The sequence below is a fragment of the Hordeum vulgare genome, chromosome 6H (genome assembly GCF_904849725.1).
Source record: "Hordeum vulgare subsp. vulgare chromosome 6H, MorexV3_pseudomolecules_assembly, whole genome shotgun sequence".
Taxonomy (NCBI): domain Eukaryota; kingdom Viridiplantae; phylum Streptophyta; class Magnoliopsida; order Poales; family Poaceae; genus Hordeum; species Hordeum vulgare.
The window spans coordinates 474727173-474746222 of record NC_058523.1 but is presented as its reverse complement, the minus strand read 5'-3'; positions in this window follow the sequence as shown (position 1 = coordinate 474746222).

Here is a 19050-nt window from a genome sequence, read left to right as displayed (position 1 = left end):
TGTGCCATCCCTAGATCAGTATGCTGCCACACACTGTACATCAATGTATATATCAAAGTGCAATCACATGTAAATAGCGTAAAACTGATATATACCTTAAATATCTCAGCGGAAGAAGTCAAGGGAGTGGAGTCCCAATAAACACCAACGGCAAGTTGAGTGTAGACCGTAACCCTGAATCGTACTCTTACTCGTCGAAGAAAAATATCTGCAACATAAGACGTTGCAGCCGTGTAGGTCAACATATTGAATATGCCGGCAAGTCACATAAGAGAGGGGTGAAAAGTAATCATCTATACTATATGCATATATGGCAGGTGGGGCTATAAGTTTTTAGCGAAAAGCAAGTTATCTCCTACATCAAGAGAGGGCTAAAAGCAAAATGTTACTACATTGTTGGTTGTTAACGAGATGGTTCCGCCAACCAATTCTCGTACCCGAGTTGTCAATAATTCCCACATCAATATTATTATTTGTGTTGAGAACTTCAGATAACTTCAGTTCCTTTGGCTCAAGTTGTCCATGACCGTGGACACGGCTAATCGATTAGGTTTGAGTACTCTGCAGAGTTCTGCACACGTTCCCCACAAGATTTGATCGCCTCCATGTATGTCCTCGCACTTCAGGGTGTTTGAAGACCGGATGATCAAAACATGGTCTTTCAACGGGTCCCTCTGAATCCCCGTCGGTGCCCATCCATTCCTACCGTTCGTCTACATCTGCTAGCACCGCCTGTCCAGAGTCGCCGCGTTGTCCAACCAAGCCAGAGCCCATAAGGACTTGTGGCTGTGCAGGTAAGCCTTGGGTCTTGAAAAACCGCCCGTCTCTTTGAGCCTGGGTGAAGCTTTCCGCAGGATGACATGGCCTCTCCAGCATCCCGGGCATCCACTGGGTTTTCCAGGGAGCCGATCAACCGTCCTTCACCCAGTGTTGCATTGCGTCCGAGGTCTTGAAAATCTTGTCTTAATCCGGTCTTGATTATTATATCAACCTCGCATTACTTGTGGTATACACTGAACCGATAACCCGTCTACTTAAGCATAGCAAATATAACATTGTCGTCCCGGGGCCAAGTGTCGGGGTTGTTGTGTTCCTACCACATGATACTACAACTAGAATAAAGTTTCCAAGTACCTAGGCAACATGCAAATGGGCATAGGATGGTAGAACTACAATGAATAAAACATGGGTGATAGTATGATCAAAGTGACTTGCCTGTGATGTTGACGAAGAAGAATTTCTCGAGAAAATAACTTGATAGACTACTCGTCACTCTCCGATGAAATCTATATAACAAACATATCATCCACATAAGCACACATACTAGCAATCATTCTAGCAATCAAACAAAAGAGCGAGAGTGAATAAGAAACCGAAGAAAACTTCAAATAAGACTAGCGAGTCTTCTACTACGTCAAACACTAGATGGTTTTGTCTAACAGAAAATAATAACAAAGAACTAATATATAAATCTAACTAAGAAAAAATAAAGTGTTTTTCACAAAATCTTTTGAAAGTATTCCCAAATGGGATTTGAAACAACGGTGAAAACAATTGCACGTTACTACGGAGCTAGAATTGATTTCATGAAAACAAATAAAACTAAAATAAGAACTTGTTGCAAAACTACTGTTAACTAACATAACAAAAACAATAATAATGTTTCTGAAATAATAAAGAAAGTATTTTAAAACAATTTACAGAAAAATAATAGCCATAGTCCTAAAAGAGCTAAAACAGAATCTGTTTTGGTAAAAACCCCAATTAAAAATATTTTAATTTTTTTTAAACTTAAACTACTGAAAGATATGATCAATAGGAAGCAGCAGCAAAAAGAATCAAATTAAAAGCTACTTTTAAACTCCCGGAATAAGCAAAACAAGCTTTAATTCAAATCTGATCTAACTCAATTTTTATAAATCCAAACATAGACAAGTTATATATCTACAGAAACTGCATAAAATTTGTGATTCAAGGCAAAAAGAATCACCTAATTCGTAGTTATAGACTAATAGATATGAATTTTCTAAGATTGCAATTTTCTGAAAAAACTACAATACGGGATTTCGTGAATCTCACCGGAGTTAGTCACCAGAGTTGGAGAAGACGACGGGAAGTTGGCTCCGGTGGCCGGCCGAGGCAGCGGAGGGGTCCAGGCGGGGGAGGAGGGCTCCGGCCGAAGGTTGGTGGTGCCGGCGAGGCGTGGGGCGACGAGAGGAGGCAGCAGGACCTCCGGCGAGTTCCTGTTGAAGATGAACTCCGGCGAGGCGGGGGCTGCGGCTAGAGGCGTGGAGAGGTATGGTTCTTGGGGAAAATGGATAGAGGAGGGTGTGGAGGTTCTTATAGGGGCGACGGGAGGTGCTGGGAGGGAAAGATCTTCGCGAATCCCGGAGGTGGGGATTCTCCTCTCCATGGAAGGAAAGGTTCTGTCACGTGGAGAAGAGATAGAGGAAGAAGATGATTTTCTTGGGCCAAATTTGAAGGTGCTTAATTGGGCCAGCTCCTATTTCCCAATAAAAGTGATTCTATTCCTATTTTCACAACTAGGAAACTAAAACGTTAAAAAGGAAAATCAAATCAATTCGGAATAAAGAGTTCTTATATACTAAAATTATCAGAAAAATAGAATATAGATGATGGGCATTTTTCCACGGCAAAAATAAAAACTAAAAAAAATGTTTTTTCAGAAATTCACTAAATTGCTTTATTTCTCTTTGCAAATATTTTTGCAAATAAACCTTGGGTTTCTTGGCTCAAATATCTCAGAAATTTGCCCGTACGTTGGAGGGTCATTTTCCTCCGCTCTCTCTCTTGCGTGCTAGAGGGTATTTCCCGGGCTTTTCGTGCGAGGAGAAAGAAATGGAAATGCAAAAGAATTCAATGCAAATATCTCCGTTCAAATTCTTTATAATTGAAGAAGTCATGTCATCTTCTCTCTTGGCTTTTCAAAAGCTTGAATTTGAATTCACCGGAGAAGGGGAAAGTCATTTTGTTCCTTCTCTTTCAAAAGTTTGGAAAAGTTTCAAATCTCACACAAGTTTCAGTCACTCAGGCAACCAACAAACAATCAATCGAATGATTATATTAACATTCCAAAATTTATAATTTTGGGATGGTACACTTTGTTTGTATGACTTGAGTGTCGGGGCATGTGACCCCTACCTGTCTGAACTTATTATGCAAGGCTCTTTTGAGTCTTCCAAATAAATGTTATGATGTTGTATGGTTATGTTCCGATGCCATTGTTGTATCTATGCATATTGAGTATGTCATGCGTACGTGTGATGTGCTATGATATGTATGGGGTTCGACACCTAGTCGTATGCCCTTAGTAGCTCTCTTTACAGAGAAATGCTCCTTTGTGCTTCCACCGAGCCTTGGTAGCTCGCTACTGCTCCGGACACATTGGTTGACCTACATGTATCTTTCTTAGTTGTTGTGTCTGTCCCTATGGGGAAATGTCACGTGGTGTAATGGAGTCCTTGTAGCTTGCTACGACTCGTATACACACGCTGATGACCGACACCTGCTTTGCTGGGTTATGTATGCATGTCTCTGTATAGTTGAGTGACTCCATAACAGCACACCTTCCCTTGCAACGGCACCAGAAGAATGCTGCTAGCACTCTTCGGCAATCAAAACTAGAAGAATGTTGTTGACGGCCCACCAGCGCGTGGGATCATAGCAGTTTTCGAGGGTAGAGTATTCGGCCCAAATTTGTTGATTCGCCAGACAGGAGGTGAGAGGATACTCTCGAGTATTAGCAGCAGTAGAAAGTAGTAACAACAGTAGAAAGTAGCAACAGTAGCAACAGTAACAACATTAGAAAGTAGCAACAGTAGACAGGAGGTGAGAGTATTTATCAGATTCAACCACACCTGAAAGATTAGTATCTGCAAGCAAAGTAGTAACTACAGTAGAAAGTAGCAACAGTAGCAAGCGACATTAGTAACAGCAGCAGCAACAGTATTAACAGCAGTAGGACAAACTTGTAGGCAATGGGTCGGTGATTTGTTTGGATGATATTCATCATGCAACAGTTATAACACGGAGAGATATGTGGCTAGCTCCCGTTCGTCAATGTGATGTAGGCATGCATTCCGTGTGTCGTCATACGTGCTTAGGGAAAAGAACTTGCATGACATCTATTGTCCATCCCCTCCCGTGGCAGCGGGGTCCAAAAGGAAACTACGGGATATTAAGGTTCTCCTTTTAATAAAGAACCGGACCAACGCATTAGCACTTGGTGAACACATGAACTCCTCAAACTATGGTCATCACCAGGAGTGGTTCCGGTTATTGTCACTTCGGGGTTGCCGGATCATAACACATAGTAGGTAACTACAACTTGCAAGATCGGATCTAAAACACACATATATTGGTGACAACATAATAATTTCAGATCTGAAATCATGGCACTCAGGCCCTAGTGACAAGCATTAAGAATGGCAAAGTTGTAGCAACATCAATCTCAGAACATAGTGGATACTAGGGATCAATCTCCATCAAAACTAACTCGATTACATGATAGATCTCATCCTACTCATCACCGCCCAGCGACCTATGAATAGATTACTCACGAACGACGAAGAGCTTCATGGAATTGGAGAGGGAAGAAGGTTGATGATGACGATAGCGACGATTTCCCCTCTCTGGAGCCCAAAACGGACTCCAGATCTGCCCTCCAGATGAAGAACAGGTTGTGGCGGCGCCTCCATATCGCAAACGCGACGAAATCTTCTCTTTTTATTTTTTCTGGGACGAAAGTGAACTTATAGAGCTGAGGTTGGGGCGGCAGAGGTGTGTGGGCCCCACAAGCTTGCCCACCGCCACCAGGCGGTGGCGGAGGCAGGGCTTGTGGCCCACTGGCCCACCCCCTCAGGTGGATCTTGGCGCAGATATTTTTCATATTTTCCAAAAATGCTCCCCGTAAATTTTCAGGACGTTTGGAGAACTTTGATTTCTGCACAAAAACAACACCAAGGCAAATCTGCTGAAAACAATGTCAGTCCAGGTTAGTTCCATTCAAATCATGCAAATTAGAGTCCAAAACAAGGGCAAAAGAGTTTGGAAAAGTAGATACGATGGAGACATATCATTGAGCCACTTGATTTTATGACTAGTTATGTCGACCCGGGTTCTTTGACATTGGAATTCTAGCGCCACCATTGCATACGTGAGTCAAATGGCAGAAACGGTCCCGGCTAAGGTAAGGTGGCGGCCGTGGGGTTAACCGTACGTGAGACCGCAAAGTGATGCGATGTGTTACAGGCTAGATTCCTTTAGCTTAGGATCGGGGTCCCGACATAAACGGCGAGCAAAACATTGTATAAATACTTGGAAACAAGGCCTAGGGTCCATACTTTCACTACTGCAAGTTCTCTCAACAATACTAACATAGTTGAATCATATATAAATCCCTCACGTGCGACAAAGAGTTCACTCCAAAGTCACAAATAGAGGAGAACAAACGAAGAAATTATTGTAGGATACGAAACCACCGCAAAGTTATCTTTTCCGATCAATCTTATGAGCTATCCATATAATTGTCACGAACAGCCCTAGAGTTCGTATTAAAATAACACCTTAAGATACACATTAACCAAAACTCTAATGTCACCTAGATACTCCAATATCACCACAAGTACCCATGAGCATGATTATACGATATGTATCATATAATTTCAGATTCATCATGTTCAATCCAACACAACGAACTTCAAAGAGTGCCCCAAAGTTTCTACCGGAAAGTCAAGACGAAAACATGTGCCAACCCCCATGCATAGACTCCCAAGGTCACGGAACCCGCAAGTTGATCTCCAAAACATACATCAAGTGGATCAATAGAACATCCCATTGTCACCACAAATATCCCATCGCAAGACATACATCAAGTGTTATCAAATCCTTAAAGAATCAATCCGATAAGAAAACTTGAAAGGGAAAACTCAATTCATCCCAAGAAGATAGAGAGGGGAAAACTCTGTATGTTTCATCTATATTAATAAAGCTCATGATACATCAAGATTGTGCCCTCTCAAGAACACGAGAGAGAGAGAGAGAGAGATTGAACACATAGCTACTAGTACATACCCTCAGCCCTGAGGAGGATTACTCACACATTATCATGGTGAGAAAGAGAGATTTGTTGATGGAGAGGTGCAGTCCTGAAGAGATGATGGCGATGGCAGCCACGACATCGGCGACGGTCGGCAGCGATGGCGACGGGAGGCGGCCCCTTGCCCCTCCTTCTTCCTTGGTCTTGGTGCTGCAATGGAGGAGCCTCTCCCCTTCTTGGTGGCTGCCAAGGGAGAGGCAAATTCATGGCTCTTGGTGGCCGTAGCAAAATTACGGTATTTCTCTCCTTATATGTGCCTTTGTGGTGCTCTATGGCCCTCTGATGGATGGACCCTTGATCCAATGGCTCTCGGGCACCTCTAGAACCTTCCTAGGGGCTCCTCACAGCCGTCATGACTCTCCAAAGTTGTGGCTTGGCTGAATATATCAGATATGTTAAGAGTTGGACTCCATCACATCAACAATTCTCGTGATCCCATAATCAGATATTTTACTTCAGTAAAACAGGTCTCCAGATCGCATACAAAATCCGTTTTGGATGAATTTGTAGTGCAAAATCATTCCATAAAATTGCCCACACTTTCCTAGTTTTAGCGTTTTCTATTTGACACGGTCTTCGGGGATCAAACTGGCAATCTCTAAAAACTATTTGTGGACAAATTCCAGGAAAGTCATAGTCCTCCTCTAACAACGCTCATTTTACGTTTTTTCGACAATTTCTAATTAATTCCTACAAATCAAAGTGTGAAACAAGAACTTGTGAAATTTTGCAACCGTTAATAGGTTAGTCCCAAAAAATAATATGAAGTTGTAGTAAAATGATTGTAAAACATCCAAGAATTATAATATAACAGGATGGAACAAGCAAAAATTATAGATACGTTGGAGACGTATCAATCCTCTTCCTCGCACGCTGGCAACATCATCACCACGGTCATCGCGACCGATCTTATAGCGCAACACATTGCATACCGGGTATGCATTCAAATGATCGTACTCCTCAGCACGGTAGAGGATGCATTCTTTAGAGCATGTATGTATCTTCTGCACCTCTAATCCTATAGGGTGGATATCTTTCTTTGCTTCGTACGTATTATCGGGCAATTCATTGTCCTTTGGAAACATGTTCTTTAACATTTTGAGCAACTTTTGAGAACCCTTGTTAGATACACCATTCTCTGCCTTCCATTGCAACAATTCATGTGTGGTACCCAGCTTCTTCTTGTCATCTTCGCAATTTGGGTACAACACTTTCTTGTGATCCTCTAACATGCGCTGCAACTTCAACTTCTCCTTTTCACTTGTGCAGTTTCTCTTTCCATCAGCAATGGCCGGACCAAGATCATCAGTGGGCTCATATGGTGCCTCTACTTCAGCTTCTCCCCCAATTGTAGTACCATCATATTCAGGGAACAAAGGATATTCCTCTTCTTCATTCTCTTCCATTAGAACCGCTCTTTCTCCGTGCTTGGTCCAACAGTTATAGCCGGACATGAAACTGAACTTAAACAAGTGGACATGGATAACTCTTAACTTAGAGTAAGTTTTATCATTCTTACAAACAACTCATCGACAAGACATAAAACCATCCCACTGGTTTGCCTTAGACGCACGCAGAAAACTCTACAAGCCATCAATGAACTCTGGAGAGCGTTAGTCATCGTACATCCATTGCCGGTTCATCTTCATTACACAAGACCAAAAATACCAAATTAATATAAGTTCACACATAAAGTTCATACACACTTATTCTCATAAAACAAAATTCAAGAGTTTCTAGCTAAAGCATTTAAATGTAACAAAAAATGTGATCAAGATCGCAACTAAGGTAAAAATTGTTCCAATGGCATAGTGATACCAAGCCTCTTTATTAAGGGCATATTCTCTAATCTTTCTAATCTTCAAGCGCATTGCATCCATCTTGTCTTGTGATCATCGATGACATCAGCAACATACAACTCCAATTTCATCTTCTCTTCTTCAATTCTTTTCAATTTTTCCTTAAAATACTCATTTTCTTTTTCAACTAAATTTAACTTCTCGACAAGAGGGTCGGTTGCAATTTTTGCTACACATACCTCCTAGATAAAAATATCTATGTCAACTTGATGGGCATAATTGTAGTATAAACGAGAAATGCAAAAAATAGTTATAAAATACAATATACCACATCCAAATCATAAAGCGGACGAGGGCCGACGGGGACGGATAGCAAAACCATGGCACTATGTATAACAAACAATCATACAGGTAAGAAAACTATCTAAATCATGCAAGTAAGATTTTTTTGGAATAAAAATGATAAGAATAAGAGGATCACCAAGGTGGTGCCAGCGACGAGATGGTGCGGGTGATCGACGGTGGTTAGGATGGGGATGGGAAGGCACTAAGTAAACCACACCTACACATATGCAAACTAAGAAGTTAATTTGAGCTCAAATTGCATATAAATCAAATAAACTCCCACATAATTACTCCAAAACTAAAACCCACAAATCACTATAAATATAGATCATTGCACGAACTAATTTAGAAATGAGAGATGAAAGGACAAAGTTGCTAACCTTTGTGAACACTTGGATGAATGGGGTTCCTCAAGTTTTGACAAATCTGGGAAGAAATTCAGGATGAACTTGAGCAAGGGAAGAGAACAGGGGAGAGAAACGAGAAAACAAAGAGCTTGGGCTCGGGCTGGACGACGCACTATTTATAGTGATACTTGTAGTCCCGGTTGGTAATACAAACCGGGACTAGAGATATCACTACAGGAATTAGCTTCTTTGCCGTCTGCCATCACAGACGGCAAAGAGTATATCACACACGACAAAGAGTATATCACAAACGACAAAGAATCTCACTATCGGCAAAATTTCTAAGTCAGCCTACGATGGCATTGTAGCTTCTTTGCCGTCTGCCTCACCGAAGCGGACGGCAAAGAGCTTTGTCGTCATCTTTCCATGAGAGCAGTCGGCAAATATGTCGAGACGGCAGCCGGCAGGCGTTGCCTCCGTTAGGGGCTAACGGAGGCTTTTTCGTCTGCCTCCCCCCTCTTCTCTGCCGTCTGCCTCCCCCCTCTTCTTGGTCGTCTGCCTCCTCCTCCTCCTCCCCCCCCCTCTATGCCGTCTGCCTCCCCCCTCTTTTGTGTCGTCTGCCTCCCCCTCTTCTTTGCCATCAGCCTCCACCTCCTCCCCCCTCCTCTGTGCCCTCTTCTTTGCTGTCTGCCCCCTAGAAGCAGATGACAAAGATACTATATGGCCAGCTGCTCCTGCCCAGGTTGCACAGCTGGGCGCCACGTGGCACCTTTGTCGTCGATCAGCTGATGGCAAAGGCCTTTGCCGTCGGTCAGCTGAAGACAAAGGCCTTTGCCATCAGCTGGCAGACGACAAAGAGCTTATATTGTCACATTTTTGTTTATTTTTTCTATTTCACAACACATATATATATAATTCATAGCACATATATGATAAATAGGTCACAACACATATATGATATACATATAAAGCTCATCAATGCCATTTGTTCATCAATGTACATCCCATATATCAAAAGAACCAACACATACATAGTTTCATCCATATATACATACATATAGTTGCACATATATTGTTCATCCATATATACATATACATATAGTTCCACATTGTGCATCAACTCAAATAAAAACAGGAACTAAAGCACTCCAATGCCAGCTTCCATGCATATAGTACATCCAATCTGCAAAATGGGAATAAGAAAGTTAGAAGAACAACAACAACAACATATATATGACAAATAAGCTAAATTGAAGAAGAAAGAGAAGAAGCAAGAAGAGAACAAGGAGAAGAAAAACAAGAAGGAGGAGGAGGAGTAGGGGAAGGAGAAGGAGAAGGAGGGGGAGAAGAAGAAAAAAGAAGAAGAGAAGAAGAAGAAGAGGAAGGAGGAGAAGAAGGAGGAGATAAGAAGGAGAAGAAGGAGGGCTCCTTCTCCTTCTTCTCCTCCTTCTCCTTCTTCTTCTCTTCTTCTCCTCCTCCTTCTTCTTCTTCTCCTTCTCCTTCTCCTTCTCTTCTTCTTCTCTTCTTCTTCTTCTTCTTCCTTCTTTTCATTTCTCCTCTTCTCCTCTTCTTGGAGCTAAATTAGCTAACTATGTCTTTTCGCAGCTAAATGGGCTAATTATGTCATTGTAGAGGAAAACAAGCTAAGTATATAATATTAATGAGCCAACCAAGGTTCTTATGCCATTTTGAGATTATTATTTCTTTTAGGAGCTTAATTAGTCATTTTATTGAGCTAACCAAGGTTCTTATGATGTTTTTACCTAACTAAGCTAATTATGTCATTTTGGATGATAATTGGCTAAGTATGTCTTTGTTGGTGAAAATCAGCTAAATTTAAGAAGAAGAGCAGAAGAAGGAGGGAAGAAGAAGGAGAATAAGGAGGGCTCCTTCTTCTCCTTCTTCTCTTCTTCTTCTCCTCCTCCTTCTCCTCCTTCTCCTTCTCTTCTCTTTCTCTTCTTTTTTTTGTTCTTCCTTTTCATTTCTCCTCTTCTCCTCCTCTTGGAGCTAAATTAGCTAACTATGTCATTATAGAGGAAAACAAGCTAAGTATATAATATTAATGAGCTAACCAAGGTTCTTATGCCATTTTGAGCTTATAGTGTCTTTTTGGAGCTAAATTGGCTAATTATGTCATTTTTGTGGAAATTAAGGCAAGGAGAATATGAAAGAGGAGAAGAAAGAGGAGGAGGAGAAGAATAAGAAGAAATAAAGATGAAGGAGGAGAAGGACTAGAAGGTCCTTGGCCTTCTCCTCTTTCTCCTCCTCCTCCTTCTCCTTCTTCTCTTCTTCTTCTTCTTCTTTCTTTTCATTTTTCCTATTTCTTCTCCTCTTCTCCTCTTCTTGGAGCTGAATTAGCTAACTATGTCTTTTTGGAGCTAAATGGGCTAATTATCCCATTTTAGAGGAAAACAAGCTATGTATAAAATATTCATGAGCTAACCAAGGTTCTTATGCCATTTTGAGGTTATTATGAAATTTTGGAGCTAAATGGGCTAATTATGTAATTGTTGGGGGAAATTAAGGCAAGGAGAATATGAAAGAGGAGAAGAAAGAGGAGGAGGAGGAGAAGAAGAAGAAATAAAGAAGAAGGAGGAGAAGGAGGAGGAGGAGAAGGACTAGAAGGTCCTTGGCCTTCTCCTCCTCCTCCTCCTCCTCCTTGTCCTTGTTCTCCTCCTCCTTCTTCTCCTTCTCCTTCTCTTCTCTTTCTCTTCTTATTTTTGTTCTTACTTTTTATTTCTCCTCTTCTCCTCTTCTTGGAGCTAAATTAGCTAACTATGTCTTTGTGGAGCTAAATGGGCTAATTATGTCATTGTTGGGGAAATTAAGGCAAGGAGAATATGATAGAGGAGAAGAAAGAGGAGGAGGAGGAGAAGAAGAAGAAATAAAGAAGAAGGAGGAGAAGGAGGAGGAGGAGGAGGAGGAGGAAAAGGACTAGAAGGTCCTTGGCCTTCTCCTCCTTCTCCTCCTACTCCTTCTCCTCCTCCTTCTTCTCCTTCTCCTTCTATTCTCTTTCTCTTCTTCTTTTTCTTCTTCCTTTTCATTTCTCCTCTTCTCCTCTTATTGGAGCTAAATTAGCTAACTATGTCTTTGTGGAGCTAAATGGGCTAATTATGTCATTGTTGGGGAAATTAAGGCAAGGAGAATATGAAAGTGGAGAAGAGAAACTTACCGTAGTGGTTATCAAGGAGGAGAAACACCTCGAGAAGGGTCGTGCGATGCCGCTCGGGAGTTATTCTGCAGAATAGATATTTTCCAATGTCTCAGTTTGCATGATGACACTCAATTATTAATACTAGTTTATAATGAAACTCACCGTGCCAATCGAAGAGAAGACGGGCATCGGCGGAGGGACTTGACCGCTCTTCTCGCACAGACCATGAAGTGTGGGTCGTATTAGTTAGTAATGAAACAGACATTACACACATGATTTGGCTAATGTGAAAAAAAAACTTACCACAAAAAGCTCGTACAGGGCCCGTTGACCCGCCTCGTTCCGGGAACTCTCCTCCTCAATCAATCGTGTCGTGGTCTGGTCCCTCTCATCAAGAGCAGCCTGGCTTGCCAATCTCTCTTTCTCAAGAGCATCCTGGTTTGGCAATCTCTCTTTCTCAAGAGCAGCCTGGTTTGCCAATCTCTCTTTCTAAAGAGCGGCCTGAAACACCATTCCTCGTTACCACAGTAATGATCTATGGTGACACACATAATGAAATGGATGAAAGTGTTCTTAGTCCGTACAACTAACCTCGATGCCAAGATCGACTGGCCGTGGACGACGCGTTATCTCAGGACAGCTGCTCGACTCGCGCACCTTGATCTCCGGGAGAGTGAGTAGACAAGTATTATCCCATCTCCGATGGCTATCGAGCCATGGGGCCTCCCGCCACCAGATATCATCACCAGCTCTGGATCCAAAGGTTCCTGGCTAGGGTTAAAGTCATGCCCTTTCGTAGCCTTCCCCGCATCCCTGTATGTCACGAGCTTGTGGTGGGATGATATGTTGGTGAAGTTATTGGGATCATCGAGGTCGGACTTAGAGAATGCCTTCGCCTTCTTGTACGAGGCAGTATGGGCCATGCCATAAAGGTCGTACAAGTGTGGCATCTCCGTCTTATTGTGATACGCCTAAAAGAGAGGAACAAAATATTAGCATGAAGAATGAATTGCATGAATCATGAAGCAAATCACATACCCAGTTTCGTCCGAACTGGAGAAGTTGGCGCTGCCTTGATGGTGTGGCACACCAACCATTTGGCTACGCCGATCCTTCGCATTATCGTGGACGGCTCGCCAGCTGCCTGTGCACCACTCATCAACCAACGCCTCCCAACAATCCATCTTATCCGCACACCATCTCGGGGGCACCTGTAAGTTATTAGAAAGAATTTTGAGCGCTACACCTATGAATGAAATCTAGAAAACTACGTAGAAGGACTTAAGAATAGGTAATTACCTTCATGTATTGCTCCTTCTTCAGAAACTTTCCGCGGCAATCCTTCTTCTGCTTCTTAATACCACGCGTGGCGTAGTAGTCTCGAATAGCCTGCGGCCGAGCCTCGTGGCATAAGTTCTGTAGTAACCGCCTACACTCGGCCTTGAGAACCTTGGCCGCCTCCTCCTCATATCCATCCTCACACCTATAGAAGGTCTGCAATCAAACATGAAAACACCGATTATTATAATAATTGGGATATTTAAATTAGTGCCCCTAGTTCCTTAGTTGTTCTCACTTTTCCCCTCTTCCTTAGCTGAAACTCTCACAAATGCTCATAGGAGCCGTTTGTTGTCTTGGCCGTCCATTGACCGTCCATTGACCGTTAATTGCTGACGAGTGGGGCCGAGTCTTCGGCTGACTGTTGCGTGCTGACGGGTGGGACCGCAAGGATACACGTATTGGGCAGCTTGTCTGAATCTAAAACATATCTAGACAAGCCGCACTGCACCGCGCCGCCCCGCCTCCTCCGCTGGCGTCGTGCCGCGTCCACCACAGTTGTTTCCTCCACCCTATGCCCCTATTCCGTTCGTCGGCGACGTCGTGTCTCTGCCAGATATAGCCCACCTCCCCATCTAGGATTACATGGCGATGTTGAGTGAGGACGCCCGGAATGCAGTCGCACGTGGAGAGGATTGGGTCGAATCCGCGGCAGATAATTCATGGATTAAACCTGGGTAAGCATTGTTTCCTCTCGACTTGACGTTCTATGTCGTATTGTAGGCCGTATTTGACTTCTGTTTGCTTGAATCGTTCGAATTTGTGCTCGATTTTACCCGGCTAACTGAAGCCTTTATTTCCTTCAACAAAATAGGATTGATCCCGTGCTGGCTTTCCGGCTGGCGATTAGAATGGAAACTAGTGTCCTGCGTGGTACTAAAACTCATTTGATTTCATCATTTTTCTATCCCAAAGTGGTAGAAACCAGCATATCTTTCAAAGATTTGCAAGCTGAGCTAAGAAACACCTATCCCTGGAGTGATGCCGATGTTGTTGAACTGAATTACTTCAGCAGTGACGAGCAAAGATTTCTCCCACTAACTTGCGACGATCATATGCCGCTGCTTTTTGCTGGGATTGCTGGCTGCCGATTCGGTAAACTCCAAATCGATGTGCTTCAGCCACGCGCAGAACAGGTGAAGAGGAAGGGAGTTCAGACATCATCTGTCTGTGCTAATAGCCAGCACCCCGGCACTCCTTGTAGGTCGACACCAAGTAAAGCAAGTGGTTCATGGAGCCACAACAAGCATGCTGCCAATTGTGGTTCCGATTCAGCTGCTGCTTCTCGTGTACCTTATGTAGTTGGTGTAGAAGAGGATGCAGAACCTGACAAGGCAGTGCCTACAAATGATGATGAAGACGAGATGATGTTTCCTGAACTGGTCGATGTAGCCAGTCAGCAAGCAGTGGATGACGAATATATGGAGGAGCCCATCAGCCAAGCTAGGTTTGATGACACTGACGATGAAGAGAAGGTGGAGAACATGGACAGCTTAATCGAGGATGAATACGATGGTGATTACATGCCAACAATTGAGTGGAACAGGGAAAACCTGATTTTAGTGTAGGTACCATTTTCCAATCAATGGTGGACTGTCGGAATGCAGTGACAACATGGTGCATTATATCTGAAAACACCTATAAGATTAAAAGGAGTGAGCCATCAAGGTTCACAGTTTTTTGTCCATATCCTAGGTGTAGGTGGAAGTTGCATGCATCTCGTATAAGAAAGAGCAAATATATTCAGGTAATCCAAGTTCAGTTAGTAATTTAGTTTCAGATTGTTGAGTAAGGTTTCTTAACTTTTTTTACCCTTTTATTTTGTTTTAGATAAAGAAAAACCCACACAAGCACACCTGTCCACCTGGAGGGGGAGGGGGGAAGGCCAAAACCAAGCTAGCAAAAACTAGGTGGGTGGCAGATGCTATATTGGATTGGCTGAGAGAAGAACCTGGACTTGGTCCAACAACACTCCATCGGAAGCTTTTTGAGAAGTACAAGATAGAAATTCCTTACATGAGAATTTTCAATGCTAGGGAAAAGGCTCTTGACAGAATTAATGGTCAATGGAATGACAGTTTTCAGCTGCTTTACACTTTCAAAGCTGAAGTGGAGATGGCAAGTCCAGGGAGTGTTGTAGAGATTGACAAGCATACAGTTCAATTCAAAATAAAAAGGAAGTCATTTCAGAAGGAGTGCTTCAGAAGGGCTTTTGTTTGTTTCAAGGCTTGCTGGCAGGGGTTTCTAGATGGTTGCAGGCCCTATTTGGCTGTAGATGCTACACATTTGACTGGAAGATGGAGAGGACAGCTAGTAGCAGCTTCCGCAGTTGATGGACACAACTAGCTATTCCCAGTTGCATTTGGTGTGGTGGAGGCAGAGTCTGAGGAAAGTTGGGTTTGGTTTCTGCAGCAGTTGAGCAACATTATAGGCACACCCCCAGGTTTGGCTACACACACAGATGCTTGCAAGGGTTTAGAGAGTGCAGTGGAAATTCTATTCCCTGGAGTGGAGCATAGGGAATGTATGCGACACCTAGCGCATAATTTCAAAAAGAAGTTCAAAGGTAAAGTTTATGATGAGAATTTATGGCCAGCATCATACACAAGCAGCAAACAGAAGCATGAACACCATTTGAGAGTGTTGTATGCTCAAAATCCTCTTGTGAAGGAGTACAAGAATGCACATCATGGTAAGGTGTGGTCAGGAAGCAAATTCAACGAAATCTGCAAAGTAGATTATGTGACCAGTAACCTTGCAGAGTGCTTCAATTCAAAGTTCAAGTCAGTGAAAGGGCTCTTGTTGTGGCAAGCATTTGACAAGATGAGGCAAATGATCATGATAAAGATGGCTCTTCGCAAAAGAATTGCAGAAACACAATATGTTGGTCATCAAATGCTCCCATCACTGATAAAGGCATTGCACTTGAAGGCAAGAGGTCTGAAGATGAAATGTATTCGATCTGGTACATATGAGGGAGAGGTTACCTATACTGACACTAAAAATAGGGTATGGAGGTATCCTGTGAACCTAAGTACTAGAGAATGTACTTGTAGGCAATGGCAGATCCGTGGGAAGCCATGCATACATGCCCTACATCTGATGACCGTTATCGGGGGTGCAGATGGTGAAGTTGATCAATATTGCTGTGAGTATTTCTCTGTTGCCAAATTTATGGCTGCTTATGCTGACAATGTACCTACACTATTGGGGAAAGATCAATGGAACATAGTAGATCCAGGGTTCAAACTCCGCGCTCCTGTCATTACTAGACCACCAAGAAGACCAAGGAACCAAAGGATTAGAGCAGGTGAGGAGGGTAGTCTACCAAAGAAGCGTGCTTGCAAAAAGTGTGGAGTTCTGGGGCATATTGCTAGGTTTTGTACCAATGTAGTGGATGCATCATTTTGAGAGGAGGAAAGATGGACATGAGCCAATGCTGAGGAGAATGCAACAACAATGGAGATTGAAGATGTAGTGGAGAATGCAGCAGCAGTGGAGATTGAAGATGCAGTGGAGAATGCAGCAGCAAATGAGGCAGAAGATTTTCAAACCATGGCCTTTGATGGTTTTGAAGCTATAAGAGAGGATGAGGAGGGGGTAATTGTTCCAATTGTGGCTTTAAAGATTACTGAACCCATAGATGACCGTCAAATGGTCGTCAAGTGCTCGGCGAGTGGAACTACTCCATCAGCACCTCCACGGGGAAAACACCAAGTAAAGCCCAAGATCAAAAGGAACAAGAGTCTAAAAGAAAATAGCATCTCAACTAGGGAAACCAGGAGCAAGACGGTCTAGCCAGCTGCAAACACAAGGAGCAAGTCAAAAATTTGAATTAAGTTGTTGGAAAATGTTTGTGTTGTCAATTTGAGGGCGAGTCGATCGCTTAAAACTTGGTAGATTTATATTAAGATGTTGGCATCTTAAAACTTGGTAGCTTCGAGCTACTGTAATAATGTTGGCATCAGTTGTAATAATGTTGGCATCAGTTGTAATAATGTTTCTTCTACTTTGGTTCCTTATTTGAGTCAAAATTGAAATTTCCATCAAAATTTGAATTTAAATCAATATTTGAATTTGGGCCAAAATTTGGATTCGAGCCAAAGTTGAAGTTGAACATTGGAGGTTCATTGCTTTGTGCGGTGTATTTGATCGAGCATTTCAAGTCCAATATTCTTAGGTGAACAGTCCGAATGAGAAATGTGCTAGAAACGAGCTCGAAAGCTAGGGTAAACAGCCCTATTTGAAATCAAGTTTTTTTTGAACTTCTCTAAATGAGACATATATATTTTTATTAACACTTGATCCATATATATAGGGTAAAAACGAAGTCTCACTATTTATTGATTAATATTCATATTACTACATTTTTTTGAAAAAATATGCTTTTAATTCAAAACCGTCAAATAATACGTTTTAGATATGAAAATGAAAAAGTAAGTTCAGATCCTTGTTATTCACTCCAAAATGAAGCTATGGAGATTTTTCTGATTTTTTTTTGAATTTATTTTCAAACCCTAAACCCTCTCTCCCTATTCTATGAACTCTCAAAATGTTCATAGGTGATAGCTCATTTTTGTGAAGGCTTTTTTTCATGAAAATGACCTACACCAAGTTTATATTTTTTCTCATAACCTTGTCACATATGACGGCTATGTGCGCAAGAATTACAACATTTTGATTTTTTTGGAATTTTTTAAAAACATTTGAACTTGATTTCGACCGGTCACTTCAAAAAATGACTTTTCAAAAAAAGCCCCTATACCGAGTTTATATTTTTTTTATGGTAACTAGGTCTCAAAAATGGACAAACTACGTTTGTTTTATATTTTTGCGATTTTTTCTAATTTAGTTATGGCCATTTGAAATCTGGTCAAACCCTAATAACCCCGTTGACTCGCTGATAACCTCGCAGAAATGCTCCAAACCCTAGCGTCGAACGTCCGTTGTTGGATCATACCCTAGCGCCAAACACCACCCGTCAGATGTGCGCAGGCATGCGCGATCCGCGTGATGCATCCTGATTGGCTAATGCACTGTCCTTCTCGGGTTTTTACGATCTGCCCCACTTTACATATGAAATTGTATTTTTCGCACATGACCACCACATGTCAGTGTTAAGAGTTGATTCAAATATTCAAACTGCAAAATACAATGTGGCAAATCGTCAATATAGCTTCCCCTTCTCCTCTTCTCCATGTGACACACAAAGGCATCGAGCAGATCGAGCAATTCCTCTGTTTCTTTCCCCATCTTATCGTTCTTCTTCCTCTCGACCAATTCCTCTGTTTTTTCCTCTCGGGCGATATGTCGACCTCCTCGTCAGTCCCCCGTTCCACGTGGACGGTGTATGGTCCAGTGCCGATGACTCGATGCACTTACTGCCCACGGATTGCGTCATTGAAGTGGTTGACTTCGAAGGAGGAGAAGAATGGGAACTTTGGGCGCGAGTTCGTCAAATGCGAGAGCAAGCCAGAGGGGCAGGTTAGATCTGAGTTTTCCTCGCATCCTTTATCTCTGTCGGATTTGGATTTAGGTTACATGATTTCGTTTTCAAATCGTGAAGAAATTCCACCATTTCGAGTGGATGGATGATTACATCCAGAGGCTTCAAGGGTTGGGCTTGCTGGATTCGGGGGGGGGGATGCAATCCGCGAGTGCAATCTGCCCCATGACAGTGCCGCTCCGGCAGCAGCAGCGCGTCCGGAATACCCGACGGTGGTAGATGTTGAACTGAAGACGGAATTGAAGAAGATGAACAAGAACTTCAAGCAGCTGATTGAGTTGAAGCAATCCTATCTGATAGCTTTAGGAATACTTGCTCTAGGAATTTTTTACTTGATGGCCATCTCTCGCTAGAGATATTTGTCTACTGTTGTTGCCACTGTTTAGCAATCCTCGTCTGTTTATCTCAAATGCAACTCTGTTTAGTGCAACTGTCGATCTCTG